General features: G+C 40.3%; 1 non-coding gene across 1 annotated transcript; it reads left to right on the top strand.

The window, feature by feature from the left end:
- On the top strand, positions 1,901-1,974 carry TRNAN-GUU. The gene has a single exon. It is a non-coding gene; the product is annotated as a tRNA-Asn (tRNA).

The raw sequence follows: 10,931 nt of genomic DNA, 5'->3' as shown, positions 1-10,931 counted from the left end.
ACTACAATTGGAGACCTGACATATGGATAATATTCTACAAATTATGCTATTGCAATTTATTTCAAACAATAACCAAGATAAAGAAAATAATTTTAACTACGACATTTATTTCAAGAGTAGTAGTTGCCAGATATAGGACTCGGGGAGCTTATTTGCAGATTCAATTATTTGAGGGACTGTCTTTATAGTATTAGAGATTGAGGGGACAAATAACGAAAAGCCCTGTACTTTCTACCATACATCAAAGATTCAAATTCCTAGTCCAATGAATGGTCAGTACAAAAAACATCATCACAGAGTAGGCCACATGTCATTTGATGTCAAAATTACTCCCGACGGCTCAAATTAATGCATCTAAAATTTATGAACGCAAGAGACTATGAGTTATAGAGAGAGGTTGTCACTTGCCAAGTTGAATAGGATTGGTGTCGGGCTGTGTTGTTTTTGAGTTTGTATAGGGCTCATAAGAGGTATTAATTGTTGAGGTTTTGAGCTTGGACCTGATGATAGACCCATAAGTTATATGCACTTCTACCAGCTAGCCTACAATGTATGAACTATCTACCATTGCATAAAAGGAAAAAATTTAGTTCCAAAAGCTAGCCGCCCCCCCCCCCCCCCACCCCCCCCCCCCCCCCCCCCCGCGTCTGCCACTGTGATGCGCTGAGAGGATATGCCCAGTGAGCAATAACTCCATAAGCATGAGCACATTGATGCTTAGCAATCCGATTCCATAGTGAGTGAAGTCAGCCGATTAGCGCAACGGCAATGTGTGTCATGCTCCGAGCCCACGGGCCCGTTGACGCGTGCAAGCCGTGAAACCCACAAAGAGCAATTCAATATTGGCTTAAATCCACCGTCAAAATGCTAGCACCAGTTATTCTTGGGCATGAAGCTTCTTTATTTAAGCCACTAATATTTCTTCACACTGGTCCATATGTGATTAAAGTGTGAGTGTCACAATCATCCCACCTTATAAAGACGACGTCCTCGTCGTTACGACATGACAATTGGCACATTCAATGTCACTGCCAAGCGATGTAGACTCCAGAGGTGGTTCCTACGGGTTCTAGAGGTGGCTCCCACTGCATTCACACGGTGTAACACTTAGCTGTACACTTCCAGCTGGCAACTGCTCTGATACTATTTTGTCACGCCCCGAGTCCACGGGCACGTTGGCGCGTGCAAGCCGTGAGACCCACCAAGAGTAACTCGATGTTGGCTTAAATCTACAGCCAAAATACTAGCACCAGTTGTTCTTGGGCCTTGGGCTTCTCTATTTAAACCCCTAATATTTCTTCACACTAGTCTATGTGGGACTAAAGTGGGGGTGCCACAATCACCCCACCTTACAAAGACGACGTTCTCGCTCCACACTTCCGGCTGGCTAACTGCTCTGCTATTATTTATCACACCCCGGGTCCACGGGCCTGTTGGTGTGTGCAGGACCCACAGAGAGTAACTTGATGTTGACTAAAGTTCAATGCTAAAATGTTAGCACTAGTTGTTTTTGGGCATTGGGTTTTTTTTTCTATTTAAATCACTAACATTTCTTCACAATGGTCCATGTGGGACTAAAGTGGGGATGTCACGATGTGTAGGCTAGTGAGGATGGCATGGGGTTCGGCTAATTCAAGGGGGGGCTGTGTTGGGGGGATTCCAAAACTCTTTTGATTTAGTGTTGAATAGGGAGCCTAAAGATGTCATGCAAGAGGATTGCAGCCGAGAGAGTATGCTTCAGCGAGGGTGGTGTGTGGTTTGAGGATTTTTCGTGCTTGTTTTTGAAGATGGCCCTTTCTTTCCGAAAAGGCCCACGAGATTATGGATGAAAAAATCACAGCTGGAAGGTCGAACAAACATATTTTCAAATTAAAACGATACGATATTATTGTTTGCGCAAGCTGGAGTAGCTCAGTTGGTTAGAGCGTGTGGCTGTTAACCACAAGGTCGAAGGTTCAAGCCCTTCCTCTAGCGTTTTTAATTCGTCTCCATTCATTTTCCCGTTTTTAATTAACTAGTGCCTCATATCGAACATTTCCTTATTTTGGTGGTTAAATTTAGCTTTAAAAAAAATATAATCTTAAAGGTGCCTGGCGATGACAAGTATTGCTAGGGTTTTCACATATGATCGTTGTTGATATTGGGTTAAAATGCCAATTATGGATCTTTTACCTATGCTTGTTTCATATCCTATTTCGTAATTTTTCCATCAACTGATCACTTTACAGTAAAGCTGAAGCTTCGTGTTTTCTATTTCGGTTCTGAGTTCGTCTCTTTGTTTTGGGTGGACCTAGATGAGCGTCAAGACGATATTTTTTTGGGAAAATTGTGTCCAGGCCCCAAAATGGGGAACTTCATGTGACAAGCCCCCTCGTATTTCGGCCCATGTGTATTAGCCCCAAATACGCACAGTATTTGTTATGGGACCCCTAACTACTCTTTTTCAGAAAAACAAAGGCGGAAGTTACGCTCTTGCCCTTCTGATGGGACTGTACTCGGTTAACGCGCCCCATCCTTATTCAAGTTCTCTCTCTCTCTCTCTCTCTCTCTCTCTCTCTCTCTCTCTCTCTCTCTCTCTCTCTCTCTCTCTCTCTCTCTCTCTCTCTCTCTCTCTCTCTCTCTCTCTCTCTCTCTCTCTCTCTCTCTCTCTCTCTCTCTCTCTCTCTCTCTCTCTCTCTCTCTCTCTCTCTCTCTCTCTCTCTCTCTTCCACCTCTTCGTTGTCTCAGAAACTCGAGATTGTATCCAATTTCTCACCGCCGTTCAACAATTTTAGGGTTTTCGCCTGAATCATGTCGTCCAGGGAAGGATCATTTTTCGATTTCGAGGTCGACCACCGACGCGCGTCGAAGGGCCAAGATGTATCGTCTGGGCTTGAAAGCGCGGAGGAGGCGACGCAAACCCTAATGGAGATGCAAAAGGAGGCGATAACACGTCGAGACAGCAAAAGACGACCCTCGACGGCCGAGCGTACCATCCAACCCTCCCCCGAAAAACAGTATGTTCTATGTTATCGAGAATCTGGGAAATCGACCTAATTTTGCGTAAATTCAGTTCATCTCAAAAATACCAGATGTAGATGAGTACACATGATGTAAGTGCTGGATTGATTCTAATGTTAGTTCTAGATTGATTCCAATGTTAGTTCTAGGTTGATTCAAATGTTAGTTCTAGATGATTCCAATGTTAGTTCTAGATTGATTCCAATGTTAGTTCTAGATGATTCCAATGTTAGTACATTGACTTCAATGTTAGTTCTAGGACGGAGATGTAAATGTAGATTTTGTTAGTTCTAATATTAGTCCGTTAGTTCTATTGATCCTACAAATTCGAATTGTTTTTACAGGGAAAATGTTGCACCTACAGGTGCGGCCGAGTCACGAAGGCTGACCGCCAATCTTGGGGCCTATTGGAAGTTCATGAAGAAAATAGCCCCGAAGATCAATCAGTATCATAGGGATGCCTACCGCGGTTCTGTGTTTGAGCACTATATTGTATTCGGTGCTCCTGCTCCCGATCTGCCCACTCTGGAATTGCTGCTGCGCTATTATGACGGAGACAAGAGCACATTTTCCATACCGGATTCAAATAGCGGGGCTGTTAGAAAGGTAAAATTTGATCTGCAATGGGTCCACAACCACACTCATTTTCCTATGAATGGTGAAGTTGTAAGTAACAATCGGGACTCAAACAGCAGAATATGGATAAAATACTTTGCAAATCTTTACATTTCTGAAGAAGGCAAGAGGTCGAAAAAACCAGAAACCTCCTAGCGCAAACACCTCGAAGGGCATCTGGAACGGTTAGTGGAATCAACAGAAACGGGGGATATCCAGGAATTTGTTTTGCTACAAATCCTGTACCAATGCTCTATGATATGGAGCCCCAGAGCAGGGGAAGGTATCCCTAGACCCGTACTCAGATATCTGGATAGCATTGAGAGGGTCAAGTCTGTTGCATGGGCCCGGTTCTTTTATGATGAAATTATCAGGGGCATTGGTGTTGCGCTGGAGGGAAAGAAGGAGCGAAAGAAGGCATATGTCCCAGGTTGCATGACACTACTATGTGTAAGTTTCATAATTTTACCTATTTTATTTCATTCTAGTTCTGTCTTATTCCTAGCTTGTTGTAAATTAGGTTATGTTATTTCTATCTTATTTTATGTTAGTTCTACTGTACAACACGTTATTTATGTTGTACATGTTATTCTACAACATGTTAGTTCTATTGACTATTTTGTTAGTTCTATTAACTGTTTTGTTAGTTCTAATGACTGTTTTGTTAGTTCTATTGACTGTTTTGTTAGTTCTAATGACTGTTTTGTTAGTTCTAATGATTGTTTTGTTAGTTCTATTAACTGTTTTGTTAGTTCTAATGACTGTTTTGTTAGTTCTAATGACTGTTTTGTTAGTTCTATTAACTGTTTTGTTAGTTCTAATGACTGTTTTGTTAGTTCTATTGACTGTTTTGTTAGTTCTAATGAGAGTTAGTTCTGATAGGTACCATGTTAGATCTATTTGCTGTTCTGATGAGAGTAATTTCTGTACAGTGTCATGCTAGCTCTAATGTGTAGCATGTTAGTTCTATGTGTTTACGTGTTAGTTCTAATGTTAGTTCTAATGTGCAGCATGTTAGTTCTAAGTGACTGTTTTGTTAGTTCTAAAACTGTTCTATTATTAACTTAAATGCGAAATATATTTACTACAGCTATGGTTCTACGATATGACCTGCATTAAAAAATATGGTCTCGTAGATAGCTCCAGACCCCCAATGACAAATTGGGCACCGGATAGCATGAAAGTCCCATCTATGAAGGTGGTGACTATTACGGAGAAGGCTAAGGCAGCGTCAATAGCATTTGTCCACAGGCAAATTGAGGAAGTGTCTCCTCCTCTAGTTGAGCAGGCGTTCCCCGCTGCACAGAGGAGAAAAGTTGCGCATCATAAGCGCGAGACAAAGAGGAGGAAGGCTAGCCAGGAGAAAACGCCTGGGAACTTCTCTGTATGATTCAGACCCTTATGTTAAGTCTTACTCATTTTACAATAACTAAAAACAATATCCTAATTATAATCTCTTATTAATATCAGACCATGACAAAGCATATTGACGTTTTTGACAATGAGGAGATCAAATGTCTTCCCATAGATCAGCAACTTACATTGTGAAGAAATTCTGCTAAATTTCTCAAAAGATTGCTGGATGACACAAAGCAGACCAAAGAATTTATGATTGAGATCAACAGGCTGAACAGGATAATTGAAGATTTGAGAAGACATGATAAGATTGCAAATGGAAAAAGGAAGAAGCGGCGAGTAAATCAAGAGGAACAGAGGTCTAAACCGAGCAGTGTATATAGTGAAGACCCAAACACGCAGCTTAATGTACATAAGAATCTAGAAGAGGATGTTAAGCTTCCTGTTGACGTTGTTCAAAGAGAGGAGGAGGATATTGTAGAAGAGCGTAATGAAGAGGAGCATATTGCAGACGAGGTTGATGTAGATATCAAAGTTTTTGCAGAAGAACCTACTGACTTTGCAGATAAGGAGGAGGATATTGTAGATAAGGGGGAAGAGGCTTCTGATAAGTTGGGTGATTTGCGGGTTGATTTAAATGTAGATAGTAAGGTCGATGCGAAAGAAGATAGTGAGGCTGAGGAACATGTACATATGAAAGAGGAACATGAGAATAGGGACGACGATCATGTTGAACATGCACAGGTTATTGTAGATAGCACATTAACGGATGAGAGTCATGTTGCTTCAAAGGAAGCAAGTGAGGATTTACATCTTGTGAATAGTACGCACGACGTTGACAGAATTGTAGAAGTGCTAACTGGTAATGTCGAAGAGAAAGCAATGGGTAGCCCAAAGCCACGAAGGGCAAGCAAGAGATCTAAATGGCGGAGGACCCCATATACTGAAGGAAAAAGAAAGAAAAAGCAAATGACGACTATAAATATTATTTCAAGTCCTGAAAAGGGGCAAAAAGTTGACACGATTATTCAATTTTTTCCGGATAATCAAATCGGCAACTGGGATGTGATGAGTTTGAAGCCGATGACTCGTGAAGAGGTAGCTCTATTGGCAGAGCTGAATACAGATATTACAGACTCGTCTTTGTTTAACATCCGCATTATCGATAGCACGGGTGCTTTCGTACATAATTTTACTATATCACCTCTAGCAGCATCCAGACTCAACAAACTTGAAAATGATTTCTTATCCAAATTCTGCTCTCAGAAGATACACATGTATGATTCAGTTGACTATTTTTATTCTTATTTGTTAAGTATTAGTTCTAATTGCAGTTAGTTCTGGGTTTCAGGAGATATAAGGTTATTGAAACGTCGAATAGCAGCATCAGCAGAGCAGATTTGTTGACTTTGCTCCGAGGTGGCCGGCTTGACGACAAGGTTAGATTATACTTCAAGGCAAAGTTGAAAATGTATGGCTTAATTAGATCTTTAATGTATTTCTAATATTACAGATGGTTGAGTCAGTGCTGGACACGATTAGCGTGGATGCGCTTGGCAAAGGATATGGTCTCGTATCGGTGTTCTTTCTTGTAAGTACATGTTAGTTAGTTCTATACCTTATCATGTTAGTTCTATTCAGTACCATGTTAGTTCTATTCCCTATCATGTTAGTTCTAAATGAGTAATATGTTAGTTCTACGGTATAACATGTTAGTTCTATACCTTATCATGTTAGTTCTAGTCTGTTTAATGTTAGTTCTAATTAACTGTTTTGTTAGTTCTAATAGACTGTTTTGTTAGGTCTATTGTCTGTTTTGTTAGTTCTATTGTCTGTTGTGTTAGTTCTAATAGACTGTTTTGTTAGGTCTATTGTCTGCTTTGTTAGTTCTATTGTATGTTTTGTTAGTTCTATTGTCTATTGTCTGTTCTGTTAGTTCTAATGCCTTATCATGTTAGTTCTAGTCTGTTTAATGTTAGTTCTATCTCCGTGCTTGCAGCATTCATTATACGGCATCGAACCCAGCTTTTACGAACTATTTTTGACATACATTGAAAAGTATACCGCCCTCCACATTATGCATCTATTGATCCCTTTGGTCAGGGACAACCATTGGCATCTGGTTGAAGTTGACCTGAGGGATGATGTTGTCAAGCACTATAGTTCGGTCGGGCACGAATCGTGGTTGGAGCCGGTTAACAAAATTATAAAATTCTTTGATATGCAGTGCGTGGATTTTGTTGCGCAAAATGTGCGCAGAGTATTCAAATATGAAGCCGTCGCATGCGAGCGGCAAATTGGACGGTTAGTTCTATTACCTATCATGTTTCTATTTGCATTAGTTCTATAGCTACATTGTATTATTGCGAGAATGTCTGATTTAGTCTTCTGTTCTGCCTTCTGTTCTGCAGATTTGACTGTGGTGTGTTCGTCTACCTATATATAAAAGCAATAATTGATGGCCGCCCAACAACTCGTGTTAATCCGCCTGGCGAAGTACCTGATGCTATGCGAGCAAGACTCGCCGCGCAATTATTAATAGCTGGCTATGAACGAAGATGTAAAGACGAGCAAGACTCGCCGCGCAATTATTAATAGCTGGCTATGAACGAAGATGTAAAGACGAAACGGTGTACAATGATGAATGACATGTCTATATAAATACAGAATGGAGTGTATATTTGTAAAAAAAATGCGTTCTCGGTCCCAACTTCAACTTGGTACTCCATGTTGCCAAGTTAGAACAACTTCTTTTCTTGTTAGTTCTAAATGAGTTATAGTCGTAAAGGAGTGCTAGTTCTAAATGGGTGATAGTTCTAGCGAGGGCTCGTTTGTTCTATCTCATTGGTATTATTTTAGTGTTTGTTTGAAGAGATGACTTTCCATCACCGCCAATTGTTAGTCCAGCTGTTCAGCTTTTTCTCCTGTCACGTCCCATCGTACCAATTGATCACATCATACATTCGCGCGTTCCCAAGTGAGGTAAGGCGGTTATTTAATTACGACATTGCATCGATATTCACGTCACCACCATCAAGAACTTTAAGCCATTTTCGAAGCGGAGAACTATTTCCGGCGTAAATTCTTCTTGCAAATGGCTAAGGAATTGGTCTGTGTTCACTGCCATGGGCGGGGGCATGGCTCCCGCGATTGTTATCATAAGCTTACTGCCCGTGCCCCTCTGAGGCTGATAACTATCCCGTCCAACACCTCCAGCACCATCCGGCATCTGTCAGCTTACGCCATTTTCTACCTTGAAAGTGGTCGTCCATCTGTGCAGGAGCTCCGGGAGATGCTAGCCTATCGATTCAATTTTAGAACGTGACCCCACCAAATCAAGCAGGCAGCCGGAAACAGTTTCATGGTACAGTTTCCAAGCGATCCCATACTTGCCCAAACTGTTCAACTCGGACTGATAGATATGGGCACATTTAAGGGTAGATTCCGCCGTTGGGAGGAGGATCTGAGGCTAGTAATGTTGCCGCAAACTTTTCCAGCATGGATTCGGCTATTCAATGTCCCATACCACCTGTGGAATTTTGAATTTCTTCGCTCGCTGCTCATGGGAGTCGGTGAATGTGTCATGTGCTCCAGGGACGTCATAACACATTCTAACTTCGCAGACTGCAGAGTTCTTCTGAAGGTTAGGAATTTATCTGAAATCCCTAAGAGGCTTAGGTTCCGTTACATCTCCCCCGACAACGGAAACATAAAGGAAGGCTACGCCGTGACGCAGGTCCAGAGCGGGGAGAAGTTGGAATTGCTTCAGGAATCCACGCCCGAGTTAATTGAGGTTGTTTGGGACGGGAGAAACATGACGGTCGAAAGAGACCAGTGGCAGCTGTTTCTCCGCAACCAAGGAGTCGGGGGTTCCAATTATCCCAGAGCTCTCCCAACACCCAATGATAATCGCCCATTAGACCCAGCCGGGGCGGATAGTGGTTCCACGGCTCCAAGCTCTCCATCCTCACATCGCTTTCGATCCAGCGAAGGTAGCAACAAATGAAGATCTGGCACCAATCGAGTCTAATGTGTAGCTTGTTAGTTCTATTAGGTTATGACTGTTTTGTTAGGTCTATTGTCTGTTTTGTTAGTTCTATTGTCTGTTGTGTTAGTTCTAATAGACTGTTTTGTTAGCTCAATTATCTGTTTTGTTAGTTCTATTGTCTGTTTTGATAGTTCTATTTGACTGTTTTGTTAGTTCTAATGACTGTTTTGTTAGTTCTAATAGACTGTTTTGTTAGGTCTATTGTCTGTTTTGTTAGTTCTATTGTCTGTTGTGTTAGTTCTAATAGACTGTTTTATTAGCTCAATTGTCTGTTTTGTTAGTTCTATTGTCTGTTGTGTTAGTTCTAATAGACTATTTTGTTAGTTCTAATAGACTGTTTTGTTAGGTCTATTGTCTGTTTTGTTAGTTCTATTAGGTAACAATGTCTGTTTTGTCTGTTGTGTTAGTTCTAATTGACTGTTTTGTTAGGTCTATTGTCTGTTTTGTTAGTTCTATTGTCTGTTGTGTTAGTTCTAATAGACTGTTTTGTTAGTTCTAATAGACTGTTTTGTTAGATCTATTGTCTTAGGTCTATTGTCTGTTTTGTTAGTTCTAATGACTGTTTTGTTAGTTCTAATAGACTGTTTTGTTAGGTCTATTGTCTGTTTTGTTAGTTCTATTGTCTGTTGTGTTAGTTCTAATAGACTGTTTTGTTAGGTCTATTGTCTGTTTTGTTAATTCTAATTGACTATTTTGTTAGTTCTAATAGACTGTTTTGTTAGGTCTATTGTCTGTTTTGTTAGTTCTAATTGACTGTTTTGTTAGTTCTAATAGACTGTTTTGTTAGGTCTATTGTCTGTTTTGTTAATTCTAATTGACTATTTTGTTAGTTCTAATAGACTGTTTTGTTAGGTCCATTGTCTGTTTTGTTAGTTCTATTGTCTGTTTTGATAGTTCTAATTGACTGTTTTGTTAGGTCTATTGTCTGTTTTGTTAGTAGACTGTTTTGTTAGGTCTATTGTCTGTTGTGTTAGTTCTAATAGACTGTTTTGTTAGGTCTATTGTCTGTTTTGTTAGTAGACTGTTTTGTTAGGTCTATTGTCTGTTGTGTTAGTTCTAATAGACTGTTTTGTTAGGTCTATTGTCTGTTTTGTTAGTTCTAATAGACTGTTTTGTTAGGTCTATTGTCTGTTTTGTTAGTTCTAATGACTGTTTTTGTTAGGTCTATTGTCTGTTTTGTTAGTTCTAATAGACTGTTTTGTTAGGTCTATTGTCTGTTTTGTTAGTTCTAATTGACTGTTTTGTTAGGTCTATTGTCTGCATGCTAGTTCTAATGTGTAGCATGTTAGTTCTATTAGGTACAATGTCTGTTTTGTTAGTTCTATTGCCTGCTTTGTTAGTTCTATTTTCTGTTTTGTTAGTTCTATTGACTATTTTGTTAGTTCTATTAGGTACAATGTCTGTTTTGTTAGTTCTATTGTGTTAGTTCTAATGCTCAGTGTGTTAGTTCTGTTAGTTCTATTGTTAGTTCTATTAACGCTCTTGTTAGTTCTATTGTCTGTTTTGTTAGTTCTAATAGGTACCATGTTAGATCTATTTTTAGAAGTGTGCTAGCAAATCGGACAATAGTCAGATCTATTTTCATTACATGTTTTACGACAGTCCGCGATAGTTTTATCTCAAAACACACTTAGCAAATCGGACAATAACAGATCTATTTTCATTTCAATCACACTTAGTCAGCGATGGTTTCATTACAGGTTTTACGATTATGCCCTTCCAGATGACACCGAGAACATTTAACTGGCCGGGTGTTGTAGGCATATAAAATTGCTTATAGGTCCCTTAGCACCGCTCGGCACAAACCGACGAGATCGACGAAATCGCACGCAAGCAACGGAATGCATCCATTCGCGTGCGGAATCAAGCCAACGGTTCGGGGAGTCAACGAATCATCCAAACAAGAGCGGAC

This window comes from Asparagus officinalis, chromosome 1 (genome assembly GCF_001876935.1).
Source record: "Asparagus officinalis chromosome 1, Aspof.V1, whole genome shotgun sequence".
NCBI classification, from domain to species: Eukaryota; Viridiplantae; Streptophyta; class Magnoliopsida; order Asparagales; family Asparagaceae; genus Asparagus; species Asparagus officinalis.
The sequence above is the reverse complement of the archived record's forward strand: the minus strand, read 5'-3'. Positions and strand labels throughout refer to the sequence as shown.